This window comes from Lissotriton vulgaris, chromosome 4_1 (genome assembly GCF_964263255.1).
Source record: "Lissotriton vulgaris chromosome 4_1, aLisVul1.2, whole genome shotgun sequence".
NCBI lineage: Eukaryota > Metazoa > Chordata > Amphibia > Caudata > Salamandridae > Lissotriton > Lissotriton vulgaris.
The window spans coordinates 2,034,647,660-2,034,663,917 of record NC_141691.1 but is presented as its reverse complement, the minus strand read 5'-3'; positions in this window follow the sequence as shown (position 1 = coordinate 2,034,663,917).

Here is a 16,258-nt window from a genome sequence, read left to right as displayed (position 1 = left end):
TTAAGAAAAGGGAGGGTGTGATGAGCAGAGTTGGAAAGGCATTTCGCCAAGATGCAGAACGAGGAGTCAGCAACAATAGGATCATATAAACATGCATGTTTTATATCCTTACTATTTGAATAGTTTAGGCATGCAGGTAGAATGGGAGGGAATTCCATTTGGCTGCTGTTAGGACCAAGAAACTTCAACCTCTGAGCCTATGTTTCGAAATTCTAGGCACAGTTAAATAATTTGTGAAGAAGAACATCGAATAGTACATATCATGCAATGTAAGGCTTTAAATACCAAGCACAGGTTTTCCTGGCAGCCAATACTTTCAAGAGAGGAGTGACACTTATTATCTTACCGACTGAAACATGTAGCCTTCCTGCTGCTATTTGTGCCTGTTGTATTCAGTGTTGATCAGACTTGGGAAATCCTAGGTTGTTCTTATGCGCATAGTGAAGTCTGGAACCAATATTGGCCGCCATTATTCTTTTCAGTGCCTCTACAGAAATGCAGGAGAGAAACTCTCTAGATGTTCGCTAAAGAAAGATGGCACTGAGCAACCTTAGAATCACTTAAAGATGGTTGTCCATTATTACCACCGGAATTTGCTTATCTTATATCTGAGCATTTGGGAGGAAGAGTAACACGGGTCCACAGATCTTTATTTTTGCTTATATTTACTGCTTTTTTTTAATTTGTTTTAATTTTTAAGCAACTGTTTGTCACCTATCTGCAGGTAAAATGCATGGTGTCTTGGAAATGTTGTTGGAAGGTAGTGTTTCCATCTAAACGGATCAAGACGAGCAAGCCTTCAGCGATATTCTATAAAGGACACCGTCTCTCAGCCAGCTCTCAAATTAAGGGTATAACATGGATTTTAAGCAAGTGAGAGAAGTACATACAATCTTGCGGACTCAATATTTGACTGGCACACTTTCTGTCAGGAAAGAGGACAGTTGACCTGCTTGTATCCGATACTTTAGGCAGGATTTCATCGTTGTTTTTGTAGTGTTGGGTGAGCGGAAACCGGCTTATAAGGATGTAAATAGTAAGCTCCTTGTAGAACTTTACACATTAGTTGTGCCACATGACAAAACGTTGGCACTATATGGGAGCAGGGTGATTGTAAAATCGTTCTTCAGAGTATGGGGGTGATCACATCGGTTTTTTTAAAAAGTGGGATCATAATGGCTTTCTTATAATTTTCTGGAATTTCACCTTATAAAAGAGGCATTAAGGTTTGAGAGCAGAGGTTCCATTGGACTGGGGATCCAGTGCTTAATTTGTAAAATAATAAGTGCTCGGGCTTTCGTAATAAAGCCACTGCAGCTTGCCCTTGCCATGCTGCTAATGATAGTAAAACCACAACTACTAACCATCACACTCCTACAACCATCGCAGGCTGGTTTATGTGTTTCATTTATTTATTATACTTTCCGTGCATATACACCTGCTTCAATGTGCTGGCAGCTCAGAATGATGTGCTGTCCACCACCATACATAGTTACTGAAAGCCGTACAACATCCTAACTTATAATCATCATGGTTATAGGAGCAGCAACGCAAGAATAGGCCAAACGCGTTCCGGAAGGCTCTTTTGTTGAAAAACTGTGAGACAGTCAAGAAGTAGTTACTACTAAATGTATGTGACCTTTAGTCCCTGATGCTAATTTTTTTTTTGATGAATATTGTTCTCTCCGATAAGACTTGTTGAATCAAAAGTAGTCTACAATTTTTGAGGCACCTTTTGAAGATGAACTGCATCCTTTGTACAAGTGTACTGCACGACGTTGACCGGCGGTCGCTTCCATGCCCGACATGCAGTGCATTATCATCATCAAATCTTGTGAACCTGGAGCAACCACCACGGTGATGACCGTCATGGCACCACAATCCCGAAAACAGAAGCATTCGTTTGGCAATGGGCATGGCATATTGGCACGTCTGCGCGCCAACTACTACTTAGTACTTGCTTACTCTCCATTACTGCCTGCCTTTATTTACTGATGATTAGACCTGGGCCTGGTGCTGCTACTACCTGCCCTCAACCACGTCGTCGGGTTGACATGAATGACTCGAGGGATCGGGGTGTGCAAGGGCGTAGCAATCTTAAGAAAACTGCACACGTTGCCGCCCACGCCCTACGCCCTCAGAAGCAAAATTCAGCCCAATCAGTGTGCTGGCAACACTGAACTAAGGGCCGCCAAAAACATAGCATATGCACAGTACTGCATATGAATCTCCTCTTGGCTCAGGCTCAGACTCATAGCTAGATGAAAAAGAGAATCATACTAAGAGCCCCCTCCACCTATCGCTAAGAATGATAAGATGTGGTTGATGAGGGGCCGGCGGGACCGTGCCCTGCAGCTGCTCACCTGTCCCCACCTCCGAGCCCTGCAGCTGCTCACCTGTCCCCACCTCCGAGCCCTGCAGCTGCTCACCTGTCCCCACCTCCGAGCCCTGCAGCTGCTCACCTGTCCCCACCTCCAAGCCCTGCAGCTGCTCACTGGTCCCCACCTCCGTGCCCTGCAGCTGCTCACCTGTCCCCACCTCCGAGCCCTGCAGCTGCTCACCTGTCCCCCCATCCGAGCCCTGCAGCTGCTCACCTGTCTCCACCTCCGAGCCCTGCAGCTGCTCACCTGTCCCCACCTCCGAGCCCTGCAGCTGCTCCCCAGTCCCCACCTCCGAGCCCTGCAGCTTCTCACCTGTCCCCACCTCCGAGCCCTGCAGCTGCTCACCTGTCCCCACCTCCGTGCCCTGCAGCTGCTCACCTGTCCCCACCTCCGAGCCCTGCAGCTGCTCACCTGTCCCCACCTCCGAGCCCTGCAGCTGCTCCCCAGTCCCCACCTCCGAGCCCTGCAGCTTCTCACCTGTCCCCACCTCCGAGCCCTGCAGCTGCTCACCTGTCCCCACCTCCGTGCCCTGCAGCTGCTCACCTGTCCCCACCTCCGAGCCCTGCAGCATGCTCACCGGTCCCCACCTCCAAGCCCTGCAGCTGCTCACCAGTCCCCACCTCCCTACTCTCCTCTTGCAGGTAGATATGGTTGCAGAAGAGCAAAGCCAAACAGGATTTCAAGCTTGCACAACTGTGATACCGTTTTTGAGAGACGTCGCCCTCGGGTGTAACGAAAGGGTGAGGAGGAAATGTATATCTGTGAAATACAGAACTTAGGGGCTAGAGCGTCCGACTTTGAAGCTAAGGAACCTGGTTCGAGTCTCGGTGGCAGGCTCAAACAATCTGTTATTCTGGGTGATGTACCTAATTTCCCTCTGTCTAATAATAAACATTTCCATCAGCGATGTAACTGGTACAAATGTTAAGTGCTCAGATACCTTCGGATCACGCTACATAAACTGCAACAATAAACAAATACTGCAGGGAGGCATTATTTTGCTTAATGTCACAGGTCAGCCTTCAGTTCACTCGACACAGCCTCTCTTAAACAGTTACTGGTGTTACAGTGTTGGAAACACTGGAGCCAAGTAGTGCATCCCTCGGAGTGACCATCTGCAACACGTCTTTTAGGAGATACTTTAAACTGGCAGGCAGTCCAATAAGTACATTATGGACCAATCTCCACTCTTAACACAAAGAAGATACTCATTTTGAATACACTGTCTGGCTAGAAAAGCAAGTGGAATTCCGTGCATTACCTCAGTTACGGGAGCATTGTTTCTATGGAAATGCGAATCTCCTGCCAGCTGAAAAATCAGGATCTTCTTTTGAGGGTCTGTACCACTCTCGATTGTTGACGTGTGATTGGCCTTCTGCAAGGTACATGGGACGGGGCCATAGGACTACAGCCCCGCCCTTGTCCGCCTGTTTTATAACAATCAATGTGTCTAACACGTCAACAATCGAGAGTGGTACAGACCCTCAAAAGAAGATCCTGTCCATGCAATCCAGGACAAAATTGCAAGAATCACAAAGACAGGACTGGATGAAGTCTATTTAGGGCCGAAAGAGTTTGAATTTCTTAACAAGAAATCACCGAGAACGCCAGTTCTTTATTTCTTGCCTAAAATACATAAAAACCAAATGGCACCACCAGGCAGACCCATAGTGTCCGGGTGTGACTCCGCGCTTGAGCCGGTATCCAAATATATTGATTTCTTCTTAAATCCCTTCATTGTACAGGTGAAATCATATCTCAGGGATATGACGGACTTCATCACTCGAACGGAGGGGCGCACATTCAATGAACAAACTGAACTGATGGTGACATTAGATGTCGCCTCACTCTATACCCAAATACCGCAAGATGAGGCACTTGAGGTCATAGAGCTATATCTAGAACAACGAGATAGGCCCCACAGGGTGTCCTCTTCATTCATTGTATCACTGGCTGAAATCACTCTACGGAGCAACTACTTCAAGTTTGAAAATGAGTTCTTCATTCAAATCAAAGGGACAGCCATGGGCTGCCCTTATGCGCCGGAGCTGGCAGTGCTGTACATGGCACAATATGAGGAAAGATACATATATAATGGCAAGCCTTTCTCATGTCATATCAACCAATGGCTGAGATACATCGACAACGTCTGGCTCCTGTGGCAGGGGAGCCAGACGGAACTCGACCAATTCCATGTATGGTTAAACTCGCGGCACCCTGACATCAAATTCACGCTGAAATCCAGTCAACACAAAATGACCTTCCTTGACGTCACAGTAGGCACCAGCGAAGCTAAGTTGACAACCACTCTGCATAAGAAAGAAACTGACAGAAATACCATTCTCCATTACACAAGCTCACATCCACAATGCTTAAAAGAAAACTTACCTTATGGGCAACTATTAAGGATAAGACGTAATTGCACAAACATGTCCGACTTTGAGTCACACGCAACAACATTCTGCAGTGAAATGGCGAAACGGGGGTACCCGAAAAAGCTATTAAAACATTCAAAGAACAGGGCCAGATTTACCCCAAGAGAGACTCTACTTCAGGTCAAAGAAAAAAGTGAATTAGATAAATTGGTGTGTGTCACCACTTTCAGTCAACACACAAATCACTTTAAACGTATTATCCTAAAAAACTGGCACTTATTGGAAACGCTTGAGTACCCCCTATCAAAACCAATCTTCGCCATGCGGAAGAACACAAGTAAAGGGCAACAACTTATTAAAGCAGATAGTCACATCCCGCCACCAAAAAGTGACCTTAGAGCACAGTGGAATCTGAAACCTATATGTGGGCACCACAAATGTGGCCATTGCGTATCGTGTTCAACAACACTGGAAGGCAATATATTCATCCATAATGGTGTTAAATGGAAACACGAAGCATTCACAAATTGCAAGACCAGAAATGTGGTCTATGCTGTGGTATGTCTGTGCAACAGAGTGTACATTGGCAAGACAAGCCAACCCATTAATGCAAGAATAACACAACATCGTTCACGAATAAAGAAAAAAGTAATGTCCGCACCAATGGTTGAACATTTTGTTAATAATAACCACAGCGAAAATGAGTTCAAATGGACAACATTGATTTGGATAGATTCTAAACATCAGTCTGATGTCGATACCATGTTATTGCGCAAAGAGGCATACTTGATTCTAAAATTCGACAGTGTCAACAAGGGCTTGAACAGTCTAAGCGAAATAAATAGGGCTTGAGAACCACAGATTCACGCCTGAACACCAAATCCCAGAAGACATCATAATGTATTCGTGACCACACAGGTTCTGATTGGTCACAAGAAAATCACATGGGATATGTATGTTTCAACCGGCACCGCCGCGGACACCTACAACCAGAGTGTGCCGTGCTGGAGTGATATTGACGAGTGGTGCTAATCGCACAGCTGAACGGTAAGCCCTAAATCCAAAACACTGCGAATTTTTTCCATTCCGAAAAGTAAACAATCAGCCGAGTAATTCTTTTCCCCTTGTCCCTTCAGAATCACACAGAAAGAAATTATTCAAATACCGGAGCGACGATTTTCCCGTGCCGGCAAACCCATACACAAGTAAGTTTCCTTACCCCGTGTACAAACCAGCCTCACGGGGTAGCGGACTCACACCAATCCCCATTTTTTGTAAATTTCTTGCAGAGATGTAACAAGGTCAACAAAGAAACAATCTATCCCGGACAACGGCACACTTGCCGCCGGACCACGGAAAAAAAAAGGTAACACTTTTTCCTTTCCCCGTACACCATTTGAGGTGAGCAATTTTTGGCTCCCGCTACAACAGTGCACTGACCCAAATCTCACTCTGTTGCAGTTCATTCCCACGGCATAGATGACCCCATTAAGCAAGTGCATCCTTGGGCAAGAATTATACGAGGTATGCCGCATCTTGAGATGCGTACATTTCTATTAACATTTTGGCTTGAGGACCCTGTTTTCTAAAACAATCCTTTTCCTTTTCATAAATAGTTCTCATGGACCCGAATCACACCGCCCTGATGAGAATCCTGTAAACCATGTAACGGGATTCAAAACGCGTCGGCATTTCTTCCTCTTAGACATTTAATGCCAATGTTACTGGTGCAGAAATGGGCATTTTCTCCTGAGTTGTATTGATTCATTCTATCTTAGGTCTTGGGGTTTGATTTTGAAAAGTCTCCTATTCCCCAAGTGGTTTATTGAGTATTGTGATTTTCTTATTGTTTATTATCAATTTGTGCATAATGTTCATGATCAATTTGTCCATGTCACAATCACGTACACATTGTTGATGTATATGTATTCACATGTTCACTGTTGTGTTTTTTCACTGTACATATTCACAATCTGGTTTTCAAACTGAATATGGCCATACATGAAGTTGAAGGCGATTTTTTGTTTGTGTGCGAATGAAGAAAAAATATTTTGATAACTGAGTAAAAATCAAAAGACATAAACATTGTCGGGGTAAACTAATAAAGTTTTGTTTATCCGTCAACCAGCATTCATTGTTTCAATCAACATTTGATGTTTAGGCAAAAATTGTTTTCACTGGAGCACACAACAGTCCAATGTTCAAATTAGATTTGAATGGTTAATCAAGAATGAGCAGACCACTTCTTAAAATTGTAATGGAAAATCACACATATAATATTGTAAGTGAGCTTTTAACTACGTGAACATTTTAAGACAGCATAGCTGCATCTGCAATAGGGTTAATTAATAAGGTGGCAACATGTAAACCATGCTTGATAATGATAGCTACTGTGTTTGCTAGTCAATTAAGGTTGATTACACAATATTTCCCTGCAACTGCAGTTATTAAATGCAGAGTAGATTTATTGGGTAACTTGTTCTATGTTAACAACTCCAGGTCTAGTTCAGCTGAGCACAATAAATCGAATATTTCAACTCTGTGTTTTACCAAGGATCTCATGTTCAACTAGGCCCTTTTAAGTTATATATGCATCTATACCTTGTTTTGACTGAAGTAAGACAATTTTTTCACCCATCCATTGCTTACAGGTATTGTGTTACATCGGAGCATGTTTAATCTCAGTGGCTACAGAGGTACTTAATGGATTTGGTGCTAGAAGTTCATTGGAGAAACACCATCAGAACTTGGTACATTAATATTACCTAGCCTTGCTGATATATGGTGGAGTTCAACATAGATATAACAAATAGCATAAGAATGTGTGATGAAATATAGTTCAGTCCTACTTGACCTTTGACAAATTTTTTAGAATTATTGGTGAAGTGTTTGTGATACTTGCAATCGCAGGCTAATGCACATGATTTATAGACGACTACTGTATACAAAATATTCTTATAGTAAAATGCCATACAATTATGAGTGTGTATACCTATTTGGGGGTCTGTAGCAGGCCTCTGTGCATATATTACCTGTACATTACATACTCTATGGCAGATTTGCCTGATTCCTAACTCTCCCCTCCCCATGGGTATTAATTATTATGGAATGAGGAAAATGCTCCCGCTAGTTATCCTTTTCTCTGAAAAGTTTGATTTGACCTTTTTGGACATTTTTGGAGTTAATACATCAAGATACAAAGCACTTTTGATAGGTCCCCTTATATTGTGTTTCCATATCTTAATGAGTATGAAATGAAGGAGATTTCTTATAATAAGAAGGCTATTTTCGAAAAATAAATCATTCTAAAAAGCTAACAATATAGTGTGAATTCTAGAATCTTAAATTGCTCCTAGTCTCCAACAACAGTAAACTATTCATAAGCCATTCTATATCCTTTGTGAATGCTAGCTACACTTGTAAACTTATGCATCTAATTGTTTTTTCTCCAGTTTTCTCCACAAGTCCCAAGCCACCCATACTGGAACCCCATAGATGTAAGTATATAAAACATATGACATCCACAGATTACATTCAATCAATTCAATTTCAATTCCATTTGTTGTTTCTCAAGGTTCTTAGCCACAAATTGACACTTTCAGTAATTGAGAGATATCCACCAGTGCCTGCATATTAAAATATGTTCTTTCATCTTCTGTTGCACAACTGGGGTAGGAAGCACTAGGTTGATTACTCATGATCATGTCTGCAAGCCTTTGCAGCTGTCTTCAGTTTCAGTGAGTAAGACTGCTATCTAACTCTAAAGACCAGATTATGACCCAATCGGTCTGGGAACTGCCATTGCTTTTTGGTGGCCACCCCCCCTCATACCTAGAGGTCCGACTGCCAGATTTTGATGCGGGTGATGACACCTCCTTGAGACTACAGCTTCCGTCATTATTCCTGCTCTTGGAGTGGGAGAGGCAGAGATGGCTAATGGAGTTATAGTGAACAAAGGTCCTTAGCTTATTTAAGAATCACAACAATACAGTATAGGAACACAATGGAAAACTATACGATTTACGATTTCCAAACCCAGCCGGGAAAGGAGTTTATTTTCAGGAAACAATTTTACACCTGTCACAGTGTTTAATGTCACACTTTCACCATCACTGGCCATATGTCCGTGCACCCCCTCACACGTATAGCATTAGCCCTTCCAGCCACTCCACTCCAAGATGGCCCCCACCGTCACAATTTGCCGTTCCAAAATGGCACCCGCAATTGCGGTCACGTGACCAGCGTGGCTGTATTCAGTCCGCCCGCAAACGCAGACCGCTGCATTGCATCCGGCATTAACCGAGCAGCCCCAGGAAAGACGAGTCTTTATTTAGACTTGGTAAGTAATTTTAAAATACTGATCCCGACTCGGTTCATGGCCCGCTACTTAGCCATGCACTGATATGCCCTCCTTGTTTTATTACAGCGTCTGAACGCCACATCGTTGGCACTCCGCGTGTACGGCCACTGTTGCCTATGCATTAAAAGCTACTCCCCGCTCTCACTTTGAGTGGAGTAAGGTAGGTCCTTCAATATCCTACCACCACAGTTCGGAGCCCCTTGACTTAGTCACCCTGATATTTTCAGTGCTGCCATCGTATGCAGTTGAAAACGAACTACGAATTGCACCTATAACTCTTGCAATTAGCAATTCTTCTGGACCCCCATAAAGACCTCCACGACGTTTAACTGCGTGGTAGGTTCAATTCCATACCACTTCTCACTGTCTTCATGACCCGGGAGACCCATAACTTCCGGATTTACAATTTTTAATTCTGCCCCCATTTTAGCATCATCGCTCCATTCTGAAGTGAAGGACACCTCCCACGTGAGGCTTCTTACCTTAATTCACTGAGGTATGAACACAGCAATGGTTACTAAGAACCCAAAGGGCGCCCCCCAGTCGCACATCCACCCTTAGTCACGTAAACTATTAAAATGACTCAAACCTGGCACTATCACCTCACAATGGAAATCCATTTTCCCTAATACAACTATATACTGAACTGATCACTCTCACGGCACAGCTCGCTGACGCAGTTTTTTCATGCATGGCACTGCGATTCCGAGCAGTTTGTAAATGCTGTTATTATGTTCTCTACTAGGGCACAAACACTTTGCACTTGGTCACACACTGCGAAATCGTTACAAAGTTGGCATTTATGTGTAAAATACTCTTAAGTTTTTTGAAAAATATTTTTTTCTCTTCTTTTCTCCTAACAGGCTTTATTTCATTCAGGCATGTTTTGTTCATTATAAAAGTCCTGATGATGATCCCATGTATCTAAATGAGCATAAGGGATCGCAACGTCGACACCTATGAGTGGGTTTACACTTATAATATTGTTTAATGAGATTGTGTACACTCCACTCCAGGCGACACTGTTATTATTCTCTGACTTATTTACAGTGCCCTGTCCTTGCTCTCTTCCTTTGCCTGAAAGACACCCCTTTCACCCTAATCCTATCTTTCCTTTCCCTCTTTTTGGTACGGCACAGGCTTGTGTCATGTTATTTCGTTTGTATTGAAAGATTGGACATTGTTTCCTGAAAATAAACTCCTTTCCCGGCTGGGTTTGGAAATCATAAATCGTATAGCTTTCCATTGTGTTCCTATACTGTATTGTTGTGATTCTTAAATAAGCTAAGGACCTTTGTTCACTATAACGCAGTTATACCCATGGTACTTAGCTATCCGTTGGGTCCCCCTTGTGGCTTAAAAAAGCTTTTAGCGCAATCACCAGGATTGCAGGGTTGTTCTAAACTCAATTTACCTCGCCGTCGAGGTGTACCTTCCTAGTGCTCCTGTACACACAGTTCTATATCCCCAGAAATACTTTTCCTTTTCGTTCCTTGCCTTAGGAGATGTCAGACCATGCCCCTTTGTACACGGTAGATCATATTAAACATTTATGCACATTACCGTCACTTTTATCAGAAACCCCAGATGCTCCAACACCTGCAGTGTCCAGTTTACCAGAGCAGTTAGAAAAGTTAAAGAAAAAACAGGTTAGACTCCAACTGATGATATTAATGTTAACTGATTATCTTAAATCCGGAGTAATCCCACTTGGATTACAAGTGCGCAATATCCCTGGTATTTTTACAGATAATCCCAAATATATCACAAACTTCAGTCACATTGGGACCACATGATCAAGACAGTGGCTGGCACTTGGCATTGATATTGCTACAGAAACATTGAAAACACTTGAGATAGAAATTGCTGATCTGCTTAAACAAATTAATGATTCCGACCCCACAGCTGAATGTAAAAAATTACTGGAACAAGTGGACAAAACAATAGCTGATTATTATCGCATTGAACAGAACAAAAAGTCCAACAAAATTAAAAAGGATATTAAAAATTACAGTGCTGAGACCACTTATCCTTATTTAAATAAAGATTTTTACACTAACAGACCCTACTTCAATCCTCAGAACAGACCCTGGGGACGTTTTAATAAACGACAAAACATAGTAGGGTTTTCAGATACCTCAGAAGACTCATCTGACAACTCAGATCCAGGTGAGGGAGGAAGCAACCGGGGGAGAGGACGTGGAGGAGCACAAGGCAATTTTTTAGCCAGAGGCCAGCCAGGCACTCCACTGAGAGGGAGAGCCAAGAAACCCAGGAAATGGTTCAATGCTCCAGGAGAGCGGAGGACCCGCAACAATTTTTATCAGTGGTAATAACCACAACAGAAAACTTGACTGAAACACTGCCCATCTTTAATTTATCGAACCACATTTTACAGCATTCTGAATTAGAACTTTTGAAGAAAGGTCTTTCTTTTGTTCCCACGGTGCGCCCAAACTATATGGAATTACAAACAGAGCTACTCCGCTTTTTCAGACTGATTCGGCTGAAAGCATTTTTCCAACTGCACCCAGCGCCTGAACTAAATCGTAATACCCCTTTTGGCCCTCCTTCCACTTTCTTACCAACGGCGAACATGATTCCGCCAGAGATTATCACGTTTGAGAAACTTATTCTCAAAGAGCTTGAGATTTTTGAAAAGAAGAGATTGTATATTCCTTATAATATCCCTAAAATCGAAAAGGAAGCAATAGACTCACTCAAATCTAACACTGATTTAATCATTAAAAGTGCGGATAAAGGTGGGGGCATCGTCTTGCAAAATATTGATACTTATAAAAATGAAATCATACGCCAGCTGAACAACAGGGAACACTACTTGAGACTTGGCCGTAATCCAACTGTTGAAATCCAAGCACTGATTAAAAAGATTACCACCGATGCCAGAGACAATGGTTTTCTCAGCAAAAAGGAATACAATTTCCTTAATGTTAAGTGTCCTCATCTCCCCGTTAGCTACACCCTCCCTAAAGTTCATAAAAGTATTGAGAACCCGCCAGGACGACCAATTGTATCGGCTTGTGGTTCTATTTTGGAACCATTAGGGTCCTATGTGGATTTTTTCATTAAGGACTTTGTGCCTGCCACGTGCTGTTACGTCTGTGACAGCATGCAAATGATCAATCTTGTTGAACATCAGCCCTTTGACCCCAGCATCCAAACATTGTGTACACAGGGCGTAGAGTCGCTCTACACTAATATACCCCAGGGAGCGGCTCTACGAGTGGTAGAGAGAACACTTGATTCCAGACCAAGACCACATAGAGTACCGACATTGTTCATATTGCAATTACTTGAACTATGTCTCACGAAAAATTATTTTGTCTTTGACAGGAGCTTCTACCAGCAGATAAAAGGCACCGCGATGGGAGCAATTTTTGCCCCCCATCTGGCGACTCTGTACATGGACGCTCTTGAGACGGGCACAATCCTAGCTGACACAAATCCATTCAGAACCAGCATAGGTGTTTGGCGCCGTTACATAGATGACATTTTCCTAATTTGGAATTCAGAGAGTGAAATTCTGAATTCATTCCTACATTGGTTGAACAATAATTGCGACAATCTACAGTTCACTCTCTCACATCACAAAACTGAAATACCATTTTTGGATCTCATGATTTATCATGAGTCAGGCAAGTTGCTTACTCGCCTCTATAGGAAACCCACTGAGCGTAACACTTTACTCAGATACGACAGTAATCACCCCAAGGCACTCAAGGACTCACTTCCGTATTCGCAGTTCCTGCGGATCAGACGAAACTGCTCCTCAAAAACTGATTATTTTAGAGAGGCAGGTATCTTGTGCTCTAAACTTAAAGCAAGGGGTTATCCAAGCAGAATAGTGAGGAATGCCTCAAAACGGGCATGGTACTGTCCCAGGGAAGTCCTGCTCCAACCCAAGACTAGGCCCAGTTCAGAGAGAATAGCCTGTGTCACAACCTTTTTGCCAATCTCCAATAAAATCTGCAAAACAATTTTGCGGCATTGGCCAACCCTAAATTCAGGCCAACTAACTTTTGACAAACCCTTGTTTGCGTTCAAAAAGAGTAGAAATATAAAAGACCATCTTGTTCGAGCGGCCCTACCAGCACCACCTCCCATGAATACAATTCAGTCAAACTGGGGCTTGCCCCCGCTGAGAGGTCACGCTAAATGTGGACAATGTATTGTTTGTGATCTGACACTTGAGGGGCGCACGTTTAGTCACAATAACATCACAGTTGACATGAGGGATTTCACAAACTGTAACAGTCACAATGTGATTTATGCGATTCTATGCCCTTGCCCCCTTATGTATGTGGGACAGACGACACAGAAAATAAGAACTAGAATAAGCCAACATCGTAGTCGCATCAGGTGCGGTACCCCCAACGCCCCCTTGGTTGAACATTTTGCCAGCATGAACCACACAGCAGATGACCTCCAGTGGACCATTCTGAAATCCATCAAATTACCACAGAGAGGTGGCAACTTACAGCAGATATTAAACCGTGAGGAATTGAAATCCATCATCCAATTCAATACCATCCACGCAGGGCTCAATCGCAGCGAGGACTGGACTACACTGTTGTGATTGAACAGGACCATGAAACAGTAACAGAATGAGCGCTATGATAACATGGTAGATCGTTGTCAAAAACGATTTTGGATTCGAAAGAAGAAATGTACTATGTGGAAATGCATAATTGGATGCATACATGAAATATGAAAAGGAAGAACGAATCTGGACATTTGGTAGCTTAACGTGATATGTAAATTTTACACCTGTCACAGTGTTTAATGTCACACTTTCACCATCACTGGCCATATGTCCGTGCACCCCCTCACACGTATAGCATTAGCCCTTCCAGCCACCCACTCCAAGATGGCCCCCACCGTCACAATTTGCCGTTCCAAAATGGCACCCGCAATTGCGGTCACGTGACCAGCGTGGCTGTATTCAGTCCGCCCGCACCCGCAGACCGCTGCATTGCATCCGGCATTGACCGAGCAGCCCCAGGAAAGACGAGTCTTTATTTAGACTTGGTAAGTAATTTTAAAATACTGATCCCGACTCGGTTCATGGCCCGCTACTTAGCCATGCACTGATATGCCCTCCTTGTTTTATTACAGCGTCTGAACGCCACATCGTTGGCACTCCGCGTGTACGGCCACTGTTGCCTACGCGTTAAAAGCTACTCCCCGCTCTCACTTTGAGTGGAGTAAGGTAGGTCCTTCAATATCCTACCACCGCAGTTCGGAGCCCCTTGACTTAGTCACCCTGATATTTTCAGTGCTGCCATCGTATGCAGTTGAAAACGAACTACGAATTGCACCTATAACTCTTGCAATTAGCAATTCTTCTGGACCCCCATAAAGACCTCCACGACGTGTAACTACGTGGTAGGTTCAATTCCATACCACTTCTCACTGTCTTCATGACCCGGGAGACCCATAACTTCCGGATTTACTATTTTTAATTCTGCCCCCATTTTAGCATCATCGCTCCATTCTGAAGTGAAGGACACCTCCCACGTGAGGCTTCTTACCTTAATTCACTGAGGTATGAACACAGCAATGGTTACTAAGAACCCAAAGGGCGCCCCCCAGTCGCACATCCACCCTTAGTCACGTAAACTATTAAAATGACTCAAACCTGGCACTATCACCTCACAATGGAAATCCATTTTCCCTAAAACAACTATATACTGAACTGATCACTCTCACGGCACAGCTCGCTGACGCAGTTTTTTCACGCATGGCACTGCGATTCCGAGGAGTTTGTAAATGCTGTTATTATGTTCTCTACTAGGGCACAAACACTTTGCACTTGGTCACACACTGCGAAATCGTTACAAAGTTGGCATTTATGTGTAAAATACTCTTAAGTTTTTTGAAAAATCTTTTTTTCTCTTCTTTTCTCCTAACAGGCTTTATTTCATTCAGGCATGTTTTGTTCATTATAAAAGTCCTGATGATGATCCCATGTATCTAAATGAGCATAAGGGATCGAAACGTCGACACCTATGAGTGGGTTTACACTTATAATATTGTTTAATGAGATTGTGTACACTCCACTCCAGGCGACACTGTTATTATTCTCTGACTTATTTACAGTGCCCTGTCCTTGCTCTCTTCCTTTGCCTGAAAGACACCCCTTTCACCCTAATCCTATCTTTCCTTTCCCTCTTTTTGGTACGGCACAGGCTTGTGTCATGTTATTTCGTTTGTATTGAAAGATTGGACATTGTTTCCTGAAAATAAACTCCTTTCCCGGCTGGGTTTGGAAATCGTAAATCGTATAGCTTTCCATTGTGTTCCTATACTGTATTGTTGTGATTCTTAAATAAGCTAAGGACCTTTGTTCACTATAACGCAGTTATACCCATGGTACTTAGCTATCCATTGGGTCCCCCTTGTGCCTTAAAAAAGAGATGGCTAATGGAGGCATCCCTGTTTCTGCACTGCCATCCTCATATGACCTTCCTTACAGCCAAACTTTTCATGGCGGGGACACCACCATGAAAAGGTCTGCAGAAAGGAAGGTAATGGGCCCTAACACAAGGCTATATGACAAAAACATCTTTATGTGACATGGCTGGTGCTAAGCTGGTGGCCTCTGACGTCATGTTGGTGCCTGCAGTGTTTTCCTTGCACAACATGGCGCAGGGCAACAGTCGCCCGATTGACTATAGCCACCACAGTATGGCCGGCATGCTGCAGGTTCTTTCCTAGAGCCACAGCTTGGTTCCATATGGACTGCACCTCCCGCAGGAATGTCATAATGCTGCAGTCTGGATTATGCCAGCTTGGCAGCGTTCTCTAAACTACGCTGTGAGCTGGTGGTGTGCCCGCAAAAGTCAAAATCAGCCCTTGAGCCTAGTATCTGCAAATAAGAAACCTGTTAAAGAAGGGGCCTTTAATTAATTGCGTATATCCTGAGCAGGGTTTATAATTTAATCGGGGAGTTGAAAAGAAATGTCACCATTTATTATTTACTACTGTCTGTAGTGCTTTACTGTATGTTTGTAGAATTTTACTGTATACAAGCTGTAGGTGAAAACTGACCAATATAAAAATTGCACATATGCTGAATTTACTGAATAATGAATGTCTCTTTCTACAAGTAAACAGCAGGC